The sequence below is a fragment of the Parasteatoda tepidariorum genome, chromosome 2, assembly GCF_982258835.1.
Source record: "Parasteatoda tepidariorum strain Cologne lab strain chromosome 2, Ptep-v5.0, whole genome shotgun sequence".
Classification (NCBI taxonomy): Eukaryota; Metazoa; Arthropoda; class Arachnida; order Araneae; family Theridiidae; genus Parasteatoda; species Parasteatoda tepidariorum.
The window spans coordinates 120052260-120070081 of NC_141756.1; the positions used below are offsets into that span (position 1 = coordinate 120052260).

General features: G+C 28.5%; 1 long non-coding RNA gene across 1 annotated transcript; it reads left to right on the forward strand.

The window, feature by feature from the left end:
* The first annotated feature begins 242 nt into the window (after positions 1–242).
* On the forward strand, positions 243–9671 carry LOC147816127 (uncharacterized). Its single transcript, XR_015431774.1, has 3 exons — positions 243–378; positions 2326–2436; positions 8453–9671. It is a non-coding gene; the product is annotated as an uncharacterized LOC147816127 (long non-coding RNA).
* Positions 9672–17822: the final 8151 nt, after the last annotated feature.

The window sequence follows — 17822 nt, forward strand, 5'->3', positions numbered from 1 at the left end:
TCCAACTTTCACCATTCATTTGCGCTTCGGCGATTTATTATTCATTCCCACTCAGATGAATTAGTTAGAGCCCCTGGCGGGACTGATGCTAAGATAAGAGTATGATATGAGTATGAGTATCTAATGAGCACTCAGATGAATTAGTCAGAGCCCCTCGCTGGGCTGATGCTAAGATAAGAGTATGATATGAGTTCTATGTAAGAGGTAGACATAATGTACATATATAGTCTCATTTTTAAATACCAAGACTGATACCGTGCGGGATTCTGTGGTTTCAAAGAACTATAGCTTTGTTCTAAGGATTTTCAAGTAATAAATGGATTACAAGTGATTACTTAAGTTTGCTTATGGATGACTTTTTCTTTCGAGAACTCAGAAGTAAGTCTTTGTAACTGTTCTAACTTTTACATCTGTCTTTAAAATTTTACTACTTTGATGCTGTGCTAGTAATTGTCAATTATTTGGATTTGCTTTAAGAATAATTAATATACCTAGTATAATAACGCACTCTTGGATAATTTAATATTATTCTTTATCTTTTGATAAGATATTAGCTTGTTTAAAGTATTAGTTTTCAAATTGATTATTAATCTATTTATTATCGCTTAATTAAAACCAGATTTATCTTGTTGTGTAAAACTGACTTATCATATTGCTTATTTTCCTTTATGGAAAACAAACTAAAGTTTACGAAACAAGTTTTTAAAATTTAAATAATTGCTATGTTTTATTTATTTTTAATAACATATTAAGTAATTGCAAATTAAATAATTGCTATTTTTTAGTATTAGTAACATTTGATGAATGTGTGATTCCAGACATTGTACATACTTAAACATTGTACTTACTGTTTAAACTTTATCCTTTTTTTCCCCTAATATTTAATTAACTTACTGTTTAAAGCCTAATGTAATTCCCACTCAATGCTAAGAAATATTTATACCATTTGTAGACGTTTGTATATTTTACACACTATGTTAAACTTAGTTACATAATCTTTCCTTTTATATTCAAATTAGTTTTAATCCCAATATTTCAAAAAATATTAAAGATTAATATTTTAATAACGATTAGAGTATCTTAACTTTTAACTAATTTAAGAAGCGAAAACTTACTTGGTTAAACAAAAGTTTCTATATTGAAGGCTTCTTGCGATCAAATTATTTTAATCTGTCACACGAATTCATTTCAATTCAAAGAAACTTCATCTTTTTAATTCAATAAGTCGTTAAATAATAGATTGAAAAATTTCTCAATTTAATTGTGATTATCTTGTCTGCAGGCTTTGTTCCATCTGTGTAATTCCTGGGATAAATAATGGTGACCTACGTATTGGTTAATAGAAATTTTAACTGTAGCAATGTTCCTCAAAATTTAAAATTAGAATAGAAAGATGGTGTAAAGATGGAAAATATCAAAGGGCTGTATAATTTTCAGATTATAAATCTTCTGTACTTTGACATATTTACTAAGGCATAAAAATTAGTAAATCTCTTGCTTATTTATGTTAAATAATTTCGTACTAAAACACAATCAGATTGTTATATATAAATTACTTGTTGAATACATAAATGATTTTGCATACATTGTTGGCTTATTCTAAATTTATGTGTAATCTATTCATGATTTTTAAAACTGTGCAAAGAAATGCGTTGTAAGTTTCTAAGAATAAGTTGTGGAGGCTACTACGTACTTTAAATTTCCTTCGTAGATCAACCATGACACTAGCTACGAACATAAATGTAAAATATGTCAAAAAACTGTAAAATGAACTTAAATCTATAATTTCTCCAATTCTTAGCGGAGATTTTAATTGAACCGCATCAATATGAATCACCGAAATCTTATCATTGTCGTAGAATTAGTCTAATAGTATCGATATTAGTCATAAGTCAGCCAGCTTAATCCTTTCTAAAGCAGGGGTAAATATACTCACCACCAATTTTTAAAGACTTTGTGAACTTTTTTATCACTTTAAATTTAGGTCTCCATTTGTTAATAACTTTCTTCGAGTGCGTTTGAATAAAATTGGCAACCATTTGTTAGTTAATTTATTTCATAAACAAAGAAAAATAAAAGTCAATAAGTTCCTTATATAAGTCGTGGTAAATATGCTTAACACCAAAAAATGGCATTTTTATTAACTAAATGAGTTTGTTTTCTCATATAAACTGTTATTCTTATAAAGACTTCAATTGCAAAAATATTTTAATTTACCTTAGAAATAAATGATCCATTAAGGGATTCAAGTACATTACGTAAAAATATTTTTTGAAAAAGATACGCCACTGTGTACGCAGCATAATTTATTCTTATTTGTTACAGGATCCAAGAAGCTACCTTAAAATTGATGAGTCAGACAGAAAGTTTGGTTATGTAGATTGAAAAATAAATTCCTTTCAGAAGAATACGGTTATCATTATTAAGTAAAGATGGGTAAGTCCAGATTTATTTTGATCTGATCAAGAAATTTTTTAAAGATAAATTTTAACGTATTTACTCTAGCATTTTTATCATAGATTGAATTATAAAGTACTTTAGACATTGAACTATTTCATAAAATAAGCATATTTAAGGTATCAGACTTGGTGAAAATGGGTAATTTTGACAAAAAATGTTTATTCACGTTTGAACTTTTAATTCATTTGCTTTCCAAAGTCTTTAATTTTTTATCTCCGATATTTAGAAATGATATAGTAATTTTTTCACTCTGACGGATGTAGAAACTGAAGCATTTTTATGCTTTATTTGAGTAAATTAAAAGGTCAAACTTTTAATATTAAGTATATATTAATAGTTTATGTAGGACAAAATTCTCTAATTCATATTTTTGTTTTCTTGCAATTTAAAAGAATTTTATGAACGCTGATTTTTACTCAAGAAGACATGACCAAAATTTTTAAAGTAAGCTTTTATATTTTGCTTTTAGATTTTGTGTAATTTTAGCGATGAATTAAAAGCTAGGATGAAACTGTGCGTGTATGAGTGTTTTTTTTTTATTATCAAGCTTTAAGTATATTAAGTTTTCTTTAAAACTCCAATATTAATGAATATAGTTGTATTTGTCTTTTTGAAATGTAAGACTCAGAGCTCTAACATTAATCTAGAGATTTTGAAATTGATGCATTGCAATTTACCGTAGAGCTGTTAGCATGGCATGAAAAATGCGTAGTTTTTGAACTAGTTTCTTTTTAAAAAAATATTTTGAGCATTCTTAAACTTAAAATTTAATTTCAGGACACTGCTTACTAAATTTAGCTATATAAAATTGTGCAAATCCTTCCACTGTTAGCCCGACCGCAAGGAACTTTTAACTATGATCCATTTACCACTGCGTTAGTATTGAGCCCTACGTTAAATTTTGTCATATCTGAGACTAATTTTTTACCTTTTTAGTTTCTTGGTGGTGAAGGATAATAAATAAAATCTTAACTTAATAAAATCTGCTAATAATGAAAAAGGCTGATTAAATTTAGTTATTCGGCTCAAAGCTCTAAAATTTAAACTGTCACAAAAGTTTTGTCAAATGTCTGTCTGCCCCGCTCTCTCAAAAGGAAAAATCTGGCAGTGGTGGATTGCGCTCAGTAATTGCCTAAATTATAACCCCCACCCCTAACAGTATGCTGATTGCTCTTCCAGTTGTATTGCTCTTCCATATTGTAATCTGCAGATATTGTTGTAATAAAAAATTTTCTATGTTAGACAGAAATATTTAAATTTGTAGTAATATAATTACACATAGTGACAGCAACCTTTGCCATCAAGTTTAAAATCGTTTCAGAAAACTTAACTACTGTTTGCAATTAGTGTGAAATAATGGTGTATTCAAAGATGTTTCACATAAAGTTAAATCTCCCTGTCATAACTATTAAGTTGTATTTGTCAGAAATGCTTTAAATCAAACTTTTAAAACTTTTAAGTTCAAATATTAACCCGAAAGTTTAAGATGACACAGACTAGTCAATAATTCACTTATTTCAGCCTTTTTTTAAAAAAAATTTGCCAAAAGTTAGATTTAGTAGTATAATTCAAAAAAAAAAGTATATAAAACAACAGTTATTAATAAGTGTTTCAGAAATTTTCAAGTTAGTATTATAAAAAGTTAATATTTATATTACATATCGATCAATAATCACGTAATAAATACCTCGAATTAAAAAATAATTATCATTAAGAAATAGAAATCTTGAAACAAAAAGTAATGAACTAATTAGAAATGTAAATAGAAGTCGATTTTCTTAAAATTTTAAACAGAATCAAAGCTTAAATTAAAAATTTACCAATAACATATAAAATCTTCATATTGTTCAAAATTATCATGTCATAATATAATACTGGAATGTTTATTATATTGTGATTTTCAGAATTTATTTTAGTTAACAATTATGAAAGAAATATAAATGTTAAAAACCTTTGGCATTAAAAGCCTAGTTCTAATAACACAGGCCAATGAACGACCTTTGTCGTTGGGCTCTATTTAAGATCCTTTCACACAAACTAAACTTTTATATAATATCATCTGTTATTAATCTAAGACATTGATTTGCACGTGTGCTGAAGGAGGTACAGATCAGGATAGATTTCCATATCATCACTACTTCGTTGTGGTTATCAGAAATGATTTAATATTATAAAAAGAAATAGAAATACATACAATACAAATTATAAGCATAATACATTGAAGGCCTAGTTTAACAACTTAGGTCAGTCCCTTTAATGAAACTCATATGATGTATAATACAGTAAAAACTAAAAGCATAATTTGTTATTAAGCTAGGATAATATTCATCGTTCCAGATCTGTGATGGAATATAGAAAGTATATAAGAAAAATTTATAACACAAAAGAAATGCATTTAACAATCAAATATTGATTGGATTTGTTTATTTTAAAAACAATATGCATTGGACGAAAATGTTTATGAATGCATATGAAGCAATAAATCTTCTACTGATTTTAAAATTCTATCGCTATTACAAATTTAGCAATGCTTTGGATAGTTGTTTGATTTACAAAACGATATGTTTATTGAAAATCACAAGTCAAAATTCTTTCGATGTGAATCTATCAAGTAAATCTAATCACCACACGTATCAAAATTCAGATGAATTCTTAGTCTTGAAAACAAAAACACACTAATATCAGAAATAAAACGTTTATGAATGTTATCCATTGCTATAAACAGCATCAAGACGATTCATCTACAGAATACATTTCCAATAATAATTATTATATTTCAACTTAATACAAGAAAATTTATTTTTAATGATAAAAAAAGTTTTTATAACAATTTTATAATAAAATCCATTCAAAAATACAGCATAATTATGACGATCTCAACAGCAGTATAATAAAGTTTGTAAACAAATAAGGGTAATGACGTCATGCGAACTGACCAAACCGACCAGAAACCTGGTGCACTTCGTGCGCAACTGGTGACACTGGTTTGAATATTGGAACGATCGGTGCAGTGCACTGGTGTAACCAGTTTTAATATTGGAACGGTCGGTGCGGCAAACCAGTGTAACCGGTGACACTGGTGCGAATATTGGAACGTGCCCTATGTAGGTCTCTCTTCTCATTGACATGTGAGAGGTGCAATTTATAGAAGTCTATCACTATTTTGGCAACCGGCTTCTACTTGGCAGAGAAATATATCAATATTATGTCAAGTTATTAAATTTGAGATTGCAGTCAGGATTAGATTTACAATCAGAATAAAATACATTTAAAAATACTTTATTTAAGCATTAAACGAACTATTCTCTGCCAATTTAAAAACTGCTTTAAAAATTCTCATTTTTTCCCACGTGCATTTTTATAGATATTTTTATTTCACGATTTTTCTCACTAATTTAGCATAGGATATTTATACCATTAATTAATACTTTCCTTCTAAATTGGATTTTTTTTAAATGAGAAGATGTCTCCTTATACAGTTACTTACTACTTATCATTTTAAAAGTCTTTTCAGCATTTTCATTTAATGATAGGTTTAGGACAAAATGCATAGATTTTATGATACATTAGATTTTATTAATTTTGTTAACTTATCCTGGGATGTATAGCTATGCCAAAGAAAATTGGTGCTTAAATATTTTTCTAAATATATACTTTTATTTTAAATGTAAACCTTTCATTTAATTTATGATGCTTTCAAGGAAAACATTAAGATAAAGTCTAATTATTTTGTCTTTTTCATTTTTTTTCTAGTCTGAAATGATTTTTTATTAGTAGTAAATATTTGATTCTAAGCATCCTAAAATTAGTTTTCTAGATATATAATGAAAATTCAATTTTTACTACAAGAATGCAAAACAGAGAGAATTAGGTAAAAATCATTTCAAATGAGAAAATAGAACGAAATAATTCAACTTCTTTAGAAACATCATAAATTAAACAGAAAAAGTGTACTGGATTTCTAAGTTTTTGATCACTTCTGTTAGTGTTGGCACAATTTTAATCGCTTGATTTTAGTCATGATTAAAATCGTAATTTGAATTACTTGAATTTTTTAAAAGAAATCACTAATTTAAATTAGCTATAATTTAAAAAAAAAACATAACTTAAACATAGTGTTTATACATTATGAATTTAGAGAAATGATTAATACAAGTTTTAAATATTTTCATGCAGTATAATTAATAAATACATTGTTTAAGGTAGGAATTTTTAAGTCTAATTTAATTGATAATATATGTTAAGGAAGTGATTTTCTACTGCGAAATAATAAAAGGCATATGCATTAATATTAATATTAGAACTTTCATTATTTCATTAAAAAATACATGAATGCAAATCAAAAGTGATTTTTTTTTTAAAAATAAATCAATAATTTCAACAAAATGATGAAAATATTAATTTAAAAAAATTTCTATGTAATTAAATACTTTTTTTTTTAGAGCAATTACTTTAAGTCCGATTGTATTGATAACGAGGATTTCTTTATTAAGAATTATAGAAAGTGATATGCTTGTAAATTATTATGCTTCAAAATAGACTATACGTGAATAAATGTGATATGAAACTTTTAAATAGTACTTTTTCGTTTAATATATTAATTTTCTGGCTAAAAACATATTTCAATTACGCCCATTTACTTTTTTGCTAATTAAAATGCAATGCTTTTATCTTATTGAATATGTAGTTACAGTGTAAGACTTCCTCAAACCAGAAAAACTTTTTTTTTTCAGTTATGTTTTCTTATCTAAACTAATTTTCATTAGGTATCTAGTTGAAAAACTGTCTCCAGATTTATAACAATCATTATCGAGTTGAGCATGAAAAATATAATTTTTTTTAACTCTGATTAGTTTGTAATATAATTTTATCCATTTTAGTAAATTTTAACTATTGTAGTTCTGTTCCTTTTAAACAATAGTATTAATCTTTTATCAGATGCCTTGAATGGTAAATTTTAAAAACCTAGTAAATTTTGTTTAAAAAAATATCAAATTCAAATATATACAATTTTAGAGTAAAAAATGTTTGCCAACCATGGCTTCTGGTCAGAGTTGTAGTCATTAATTTTTTAGTGTGTTAACGGTAAAAATTCGAACATTTTACATGGAAATCTATTTTTTAAATATGCAGAAGTTTGGACTGGTTTAAAATTCATTAAAACCAAAGTTTTGAATATTAAAGTTGGCAAAACGATAAGTTGGCAAAACTTTTAACCCATATTCTTGAAAGAATTGCATCGGTCTAACTAAAATTTAGACCGATTTTCAGAAAAGAACAAATTTTCACCTTAAAAAGAACAAATTTTCTTTTCATAGTTTAAATATAGTTTGCATTTTAAAATTACAGAAATATCAAAATTTACAACATATTAAAAGATTCTTTTTAATTGAAAATTACCAAAAAATGGAGGAACACTTATTGACATACCCCCCCCCCCTCGACAGCACTCCAGCTTCTGGCGAAAAATATTGGCGAGACGACATTTCTATCAGAAATTTGCTTTACTGCATAATTGAAGCAGGGGGGGGGGGATGGTCACAAGGGGAGAACAGTACACCAATCTTTCTCAAGGGGGATAAGATGTTAGCAGCGCAGTCCACCATGTTTTAGAAAACCATTAGCGCAATCCGCTATCACCGGAAAAATCACTTAATTTTGCGGTTAAAGTTTTTGGTGATTGGAATTTTGACTGCACCATTGTTAGTCGCAGGGGTTTTATTTGAATTTAGTCTGCATTTGTTAATATAGATTTGTGTTTAAATCCAGCGATTTGAAAAGTACGCAATTAATCACCGTTATAAGATTTAAAAACATTTTGGTAAAATAATGCAGACTCGAGATTTGCATTTCAAGGGCCTACCTAGATAGTGATGGGTTGACTGATATTTGCATAGCTCATAGTTACTAGACTCAATGATATCAGACACTGCCTCTGACTAAAATTATGTTGATTGGACCATAAGATTAAAGATATTCTTCTTAACTCTAGGCTTTGCATTGAGTACTTCATCGTCATATAGTTTCCTTGGGAACCATAAATTCAAAGATTTCCATTTCTGACTAATTGTCGTGAGGACTGTCAAGATCTCCATTACTGACCTAGTTGCCACGAGACGCGTAGTCCTAGATGACCTACTTCAGTTGCCTAGTCTTCATGACCTAACAGAAGCACTCACTGTACCTTACTTCAACTAAACAAGAGGTTTATTTTATATTCTCCTTGAATGATATGAAAATTCCATACTATTATTTTATAGATATTTAAATTTCTTTCTCCTCCTCTAAGAATTGAGCTATATAAATTCTCTTAATTAAATCTAAATCCATACTTATAAATTATACGCAATTTAAGTGTACCTTTTTCTAAAATTTATTTCAAAGCTTTTTTTAAACTTAAAGAAAATTTAAATCTTTACTCAATATTCTTTTTATTTATCATACATAAATTTTTATTCATTAATACTTGAGTCATATTTACCCATTAAATATCTAAAATTAAATGCAGTTAGTCTTCGCAAATTGGATGCACCTTCTCTAATATCTTGGCTGTGTATTATATATACGTACCGCTAATAGTCGTAAAATTTTTAAGGCAAGCTTATTGTTAGTTATTGCTAGTTATCAGCTATGACTTTAATATTTAAGAAAAATTAACTTTCAGCCCTAAAGAGCTAATTTCAATTTTTTAGCGTTTTTGCTTTAAACTGTAGTCCAGTAAGAAGAGTTAAAGTTTTAATATTGAAAGGAATTTTTTGAGTGCCAGTTAAAGTTGCGTTTCAAAGTATTAAATTCAGGGAATATTAATGTACTTTCGCCAGATTCTCAAACAAAGCATATTTAGATTTATAGAATATTCGATATCAAAGTATTTTGGTATTACAAATTAACATGGAGAGTAAAGGATCAGATGCGTGATTCATATTAAAGAATCTGTTGAAATAAATGCGCTAGTTTCAAAATCTACGTTTAAAATACACTTAACCAATCTGAAAGTTTAAGCATAACTTGAGTAAAAAAATATTTAATGATACGTTTAATTGATAAAATTCACAACTCCAAATTTAATAAATTATACTAACGCAACTCTTAAATTTGTTTTAATCTTAACAACTCAAATTGAGCAGGGGAAAAACCGGTATAATTAAACTTTCATTTTTAAAATCATTCAAAACTCGTTGAGGTAACGAGATGTTTGGATACCGAAAAAACAGAATGAACAATATCGCAAATTTTGTTCCCTAAATAAAACAAACTATCAAATTGATAGCAATGAATAAATCCTTCCTCATCAGTAATGTACTATTAAGTAGCAGTTTTAGTATTTAAGGTAACGTGTGTACTGTTCCAAATAAAAATAAAAATTTATCTGACGATTCAGCATCTGCTGTGTGTAATCATAGCTTACATTATTTAAAAGATACAACCGTATTTCTTTTCACCCTTATTATAGAGTACCTCACTTAATGTTGAATGTTTGTCGTGTTAATTCTACACAATTTAGTCTGCCTTATTTTTATCTGCGTATTTATAATTTTATTATGATAAATTAACCTAAACAAACGTATCTAAATTTATGTGTCAAGCATTTGTGTAATATCTATAGGTAGTAACAACTCTACGTATTCTATTAATTTAAAAAAATTAATTGAACTGTATCAAATTTAAGAACGAAACTATTAAAAAAATTTAAATAAAAAACTTAAATGTTTAGTAATTAAGTTATCGCTGAGAAGTATACGTTTGGTCAAGAAATGGTTCAATTTTTGTCACTGAAAAACAGATTTTTCCACTCTTTATGAGTGGAAATCTTTAAATACTCATCTGTAGTTAAAACTAATTATACTCATTCTCGCCTACAATGGATTAGGTATGTAAGAAATTTGGTAGCAACAAATATTTCAACTTGTCAGGTGATTTCTTACGATAAACGCGAAATTAAATTTTTAACAAAATTTATTTATAAATAGGCTTCTACAAAACTAGTCCTGTTTTTTAATCTTATTTCTCCGCCGAGTTTATTTACATAACGAAAATCTTTAAATGGACATGCCTTAATTTGCTTCATCTCAAGTCTAAATATTTATAATGGTTTAAAGTATCTTCAACTAAAAATTTCAACACTGAGCAATATTTATTATGGATGATTCGGTTAGTTTAGTTGAGAAACTGGCTATGAGTATAGCACATGATAAAAGGATATTTTAAAAAGGTAAAATAACATCAGTGATACACTATCTAGCTATAGTTTCAAAAAGTAAATAAATTTAGAAAACTTTTTGAAATCTCCCTTTATTTAATGCAAATAAGCCTGGATGAGCAAATTTAAAGCAGTTCGTGTTTAAGGAAGTCCGTTATGCATTCATATTTTGTGTACCTTATTTCTAGCTAATTACTAGCGTACGACTAACTATAACATATATTTTAATCACAAGCTAACATTAATTCATTGACTCGGCGGTGAAATAAGTTTAAAATTAAAATTAAAATTTTTATTAAGTAGTAAGTTATTTTTAAATATTACTTAATTTTTATTAAGTAATATTTTAAAATTTTAAAATTAAAATTTTTATAAATTAAAAAATAGTAAAATTTTTGTAATTAAATTATGCAGTTTCGAATAATCTTCAGTTATTTTAGAAGTTATACAATAGTAAAATTCACGCGGAGAGACTGTTTAGAAATATTTTCGAATCTAATTTTACTGTAAATTCAGTTTCGTTCGATTTTTTAAATTTCTAATTTGGATTAAATGTTGTAACCGGGAAATTAAAGGTATCAACTGCTAAGTTTTAGAAACGTGGATCAGTTTTAATAAGTATTTACAAAGTGAAATTTCATCTTTTTAAACTAAAATGAATTTTTAACTCGGTAGACATTTTAGAAAACTATTCTATTATCATACTGGAGAGCTACTTAAGGAAACTAAAGACAAATTAAACCTTTAATTTTGAAAATATTTTCTATTAAACACGCCCTAAACTATAACCTGAAACTGTCTCGTGTTTATACACCTTTTTTTTTTATTAAATCCATTTTCTTGTAATTATCCCTTCGCTTACAAACTTCTGTTTTCTTTTCGAGATATTTCTAAAGAATAAATTGTAACGTTTAAAATGTATCACAAATTTTATAATATTCCATATCAAATTGTTTTTTCCTTCAATGTTACAATACTTACGTAAAAGTGAATTGTTAAATGATGGTCTCTTATGCGCTATTCAGGGGAAAAAAGTTAACTGATTGTAAAATTTGATCAAAAATAAACTTATCAAAACGACGTATTGCTGAATTTTTTTTCTCAGACTTATGCCTAGTTAACTTCATCACAAGCGATGAAATACGGATGCACGGATTCCTCAAAGAATGATGGGCGGTGATTTTTGGTCGATGAAGTGACGTAAAATACCTTAATTACCAATTTAAACTAGTTTGCAGAGCAAAACAATGCAGAATTGATTAGCGGGTATATGTAAAAAATCGATAGTTAGTGAATAAATTTAATTAATAAATCTTAAACTTAGTTTAAGGCAAAGCTTCGAACCAGCAAGCCACAATATCGATGACTTTTTGCTAATTTTAGATCTCAAAACGCAAAGGCACTAGCTGATTTTAGTCAGATGACTATGCTGAAACAGGTTTAGATTTTCTGCGCAATATTGGGACATTGTTCTGAAACAGAAAGTGTGTATAAGTGAAGCGAAAAGTTCTGTAACATCTGGACAAGCGTGAAGCCTTATGGGGGGGGGTGGTAGACGGCCGTTCTGCTTCTTCATGGTGTTTCACACTCGTTCAGCCGTTTCGAAACTTTTCGGTTCGCTTGTACACATTGATGCGAGAAAAGTGCTCTAATATTGCGCCTGAAAGTCTCTGCACATCGAATTTCTATTTGTTAATTTTACTGTAACGCTATTTAATTCAAGTGTAACAACTTGCAATAATGAATTGCTTACTTCGGGATATAGTCAATGAGGAAATTCCTTTGATAAATGACAACTCTAGTTTTAATTCTCGCTATGACAGCCACTATTCATGGTATTTTTGTCGTCAAAATGCTAATATAAATCCTAAGTTTCCTTATTGCAGTCCAGCTAACTATCGTGGTTGAAATCCCGCTGTAATACGGGTAGACTTCAAAAAAATTGTCTTCTATATTAAACTAGTTTCATTGTAAATTGTTTTAGACTAAGTATGACTCAGTTACAGGTTAATGACGTTTTACATATAGAGCCATCCATCCACAACATGAATCTGGATTTAAACATGAAAGTACTCGTCTCGCTCTAAAACTTTTATAGCTGTTAAAGGATAAAGCATGCTAACTGTTAGGCATAACTCAATGAGGAGTTTCTTGTAAAACTATACTGGATCCTTAACTTGACATTAAACTAATCTAAAACTAGAAAAGTGGATACTAGACAAATTAGTTTTCGATGCTCACATGGTAGAGATTACTTAAAAATAGGTTCCTTACAAAATTAATCGTTACAGAATGCAGAATATCCCATAGACTGATAAAAGAAAGTTTTAATTTCGAAAATATGATTATAAATCATAACATCCTTAAGGGTCCAAATTATAGAATTTACTTTGCAACAAAGTGTAAATTTAAGTTAGATGACAAATTTGGAACTTGAATTTAATACTACATCAAAAGTCTATTTAAATCTCTTCGAAAATTTAAAACCATTGGAGTTGTGAATATTTAAACTTAGTATTGCTACAAGATTTATCCAACCTATCCAAATTCAGCGTAATTTATTACAAATTTTTAATATTTTTAACGGAAATAATTTAAATCTTTCAACGTGTATGTTTCTAATAAAAATTAAATAGGTTTTTAGTATGTGTTTGAGTGTTTTTTAAAATAATAGATTCCACGTATTTACGTATCACTCAGGGCTCGAAAAACGGTGGTCAAAAATACCTCGCGGACGGCCATTTTCCCGTTAATGTTCATGATATATTTTCAAATTTTTGTTATCTTACAAGAGTCTAGCTCCTCACTTCTAAAATGACCCTCTAATCTCGAAATACAGGAACATACTGCTCATGGTGGAATTGATGTTTTCTCTGTCTGGGAGTACTGCAGCGGTAGAAAGGGGCTTTTCAGCAATGAACATAAAAAAAAACACATTACTTACTGGTCTTAAACAAGAAGTGTTAAACGCATTTATGAACATCTACCTAAATGGAAAACCTCTTTCAGATTTCTGTGCAGAAACCTCTGTAAATCATTGGCCTGATTGTGGAACTGGCAAACGTCGTATTTGATTCATTTAAAAAACGCAGTACCATCGGATAAATTGACATGATAATTGCCAGATAAAATGACCTTTGTTATTTAAATTATTTCATTAAGGAAATAAATTATTTCATTAAAGAAATACTAGGCTTTACTATTAGTAACCTAGTATTTCTTTTATTACTGTATAATGTTATCCTAGTAACTACCAATTCATTGTGCAATTTATATAAATGTTAGTAATAAATAAGAGAAAATTATATTTTTATTTAGAAGCGACGGTTAGTTCCAAAGGAGGACGGGTACATTGTTGGACAAGCCGTCCTCGGGGGGCGGGTAAAATTTCTGAGTTTTTTCGAGCCCTGGAATCACTTAAATGTTGCCAATTTAAGATTCCAAAAATCTGAGTTTGGTGCTACGTAAAGCAAAGATAGATTAAGTCAAATGTTCTCGATCGCATATTTTTAAACCGAGCAAGTTCCATAAAGTGTCTTTTTCTCCAATTCCCGTGCAGCAAAAGTACTACAAATATAGGTGGGAGAAGGCAAATTTCTGATAAAAACTTTAATCGACAGAAATGCCGAAACAATCCCCTAGATAATGTATAAACTAAATTTATTCATTTTTAATTCTTTTAACAGTAAAAATTTGAACAATTTTTATTATTCTCATAGTAGATTGAAATTGAGCTTAATACTTCTATAAGAATTAATGACATAGTGAACAATAAACTTGCGTAATGATTAAAACTTGAATTCTTAAGTATTGTATGAAGAGCAAATTTGTGAATTCCAAAAAAATTATTTTGTAATCTTTAAATTTATTCATTTGCGTTTAACCTAATCTGAACATTGTTATTACAGACGAGAAATATTTTATGCAAATTTAAATTCAATGATTGTTATAGATAATACGAAATCGTGGTTATAGAATAATACAAAATGTTAAACTATTTTTTGGAAATGCTAACAGTTTTGAACTGTTTTAAGTTCAACTTTATGAAATAAAATTAAAACGAGATTTCGATTTTTATACTTTTAGGTGTAGGTTCAACTTCAAAAATATTTCCGCTCAAAGCAAATAAAGAACATAGTTATCAAATTAATATGGTATTGCCAGCAGTAAAAGAGCGCCATAAACATTTCATCCGTCCGTGTAAATTTTGAGAAACCAAATCTAAGTTGTAGGTTTAGCATTTTATAGTTCTAGAGAACAAAATTTACACCTGGTTGCAAGTATTTATCAATGAACTTCAATTAAAAGAACTCGGTGAAAAACAGCCTGTATTTGCGCAGTTAGTCTATTATATAGCAGGTCTACGCAGTTTGGGGACGTTTATCTGCAGCATGTAAGTGTGAATCGGAAGTTTCGGAATATTCTAGACGAGTGTGGAATATGACGTGGAAGTGGTAGACGGCCGTTCTCGTCATGTTTCACACTCTTCCAGCCGTTTCGGAACTTCTCGATTCACACATGCTCACTTTTGTGGTGGAATAGTAACCTCTTGCTGTGAAGAGATCTTAAATCTTTAACGGTAGTGTCTATTGACTTAAGAACTAGAAACTAGCTATTACTTTTTTATATGTATTCATTCAATTTAGACACTTTAAACAGAAAAATTAAGAAGAGTTCCCTTTTTGATTTCTTTCGCTATATTGTTCGCGTGTTCTATTAAACTCTAACGTTATTTAATTATAGTAAAAATTAGATTAGTTGAAATAAATCTTCAGGATTTTAATATATGCCAGCCAAAAGGAGAAAATCCGGTCTTTAAAAAAGTAAAATTGTTAGTAAATTATTATATCGTCTGACATTTAAATTTTTCCCAGCCTTTAATTTTTATAAACTTAACTTGAACTTCAAGTAAAAAAGTAGTACTAGTTTTCATCAAAATGGCAGTATAAAGTTTAATGAATTTACAAACTGAATGCTAAATGTGCACAAATCTGCTTTTCATGTATAAATTTTCAAAAACTAATGAATAGTTTCAATTACAAAAGAAACTAAATCCTGAAATAAAAACGTTTTTAAAATGTTAAATTTCTGGTTTTTTTTATGAGATGCTATTTTTAGAATGACAATTAGTTGAAAGTTCAATTAAAATTTTTAATGCATTCAGGCTTAATAATTTAAATTCATTCTTTATGTATTGATGCATATTTTTACAAGGAGAATTTTCAATAAATTGTATTCTTGTATTCTTACAATTAAATATTCAGGTTGCCGTTTGATAACTCAGTGTAAACTTGAACATATCAATGTTAATAAATATTTCATTCTATGTAAAAGTTTTAGTTCATATAGAATATTGTGTAAATAAAGCGAAAGCTTAATGTGAAGTGTTGATTAAACTCCATTGTAAATGCTATTAGAACTCCATGTAATTAAGAAAGGTGTTTAAAACTAATATGTAAATGAGAGTAATATGTAATGTCAAGATGCAGTTTTGAATATTTATATGTATTACAAAATGTTCTTTTTAATAAATATTTGTTACACAAAGTGGTTAGTTTCATATTTCTTATATGTATAAGAATTTAGATTTATTCCAGGGTGAAATAAGTTAATGCCTCTGAAGTGGTAATTGAAAAGTTAAAGATAAATTTACTAAACCCTTAAAGTTTTATTTAAAATTTGCAAGCAGGAAATATTATGATAACAGTTGGATTTCTCTATAAATACTTTACGGATAGTTATATAGCTACAGATAGTTAGTCAAAGCAAATCTAGATTTCATCAGACCTGAATTAAGTTAAACATTGTAACACTAGTTTTAAAATATTTAGTTATTTTCATATTTGACAACATGTACGCTATTTAAAGAAGTGTTTTGATAGTCTTGGTGAAAAATCAAATTCAATTAACTAAACAAACTGCAAAATTTTCATCATTATCAAGAAGGAAATATTTTTAACCTACATTAGAACTATTTTGAATAAATTTGTTTTTCTTCGTCGCTCTAAGAATTAAATCCTCAATTTAATAATATAGCTTACCTCCCTCCGTGCAACGCCCAAAAGTGTTCTTCGCATTTTGACGCAGAATTTTAATTAACAGTAAACATACCATTACCTGTCAAATGACCGTTTAAGAACATCGAAAATGCGCTTATCATTTTTGCACATTTTAACTTTTCTAACAATTATATACAGTTCTATTTTTGTATTTTGTTTGTTTCAAATAATTCTTGTTTTATATCTATTTCTACCACAACCGGCATATGACCGGGAGAACAATTTATTGCTTTATAAGGTTATCTGATTGGCATGTTTAACGTATTGCATTCGATTAGTTGCACATTTCTTCAAAGACTAGCGTAGTTAGTTCAATCAGAATAGCTGTGAGTTCGAATGTCAAGAAAGAACCTAACATTCTGTTACTATTAAATCTATTATAATAATCAATTTTATTAAAATTGTGAGTTCTTATACAACTATATTGACATAATTTGGTTTCAAAGTTTAATTTTATAACTGTCCGACCCAATTGTTTGGGACTAATGTAACTGTGAACCCAATACAGAATACAAGGCTTTTATAAACTATTGGGTGCCGTCGTGGAGGACTTTTTGATGGAACGCATTTGCTTAACATGGTGAGTACATGGTGAGTACGCATTTGCTTAACATGGTCAAAGACTAGCGTAGTTAGTTCAATCAGAATAGCTGTGAATTCGAATGTCAAGAAAGAACCTAACATTCTGTTACTATTAAATCTATTATTATAATCAATTTTATTGAAATTGTGAGTTCTTATACAACTATATTGACATAATTTGGTTTCAAAGTTTAATTTTATAACTGTCCGACCCAATTGTTTGGGACTAATGTAGCCTTGTAACTGTGAACCCAATACAGAATACAAGGCTTTTATAAACTATTGGGTACCGTCGTGGAGGACTTTTTGATGGAACGCATTTGCTTAACATGGTGAGTACCCACGATTAGCCTGACGGCAAGAGAACCCATGATCTGTCTAGGATATTGCACGTAAGCACTGTGCTCCGTGCGAGGCGAGGGCAGAATTTTTATTACTAGGACCTGGTTCATACTCATTGGAAGGCAAACTCTCTGATCTACCACGGCTCTTTCAACAAGTACCTTCTTATCACGATTATT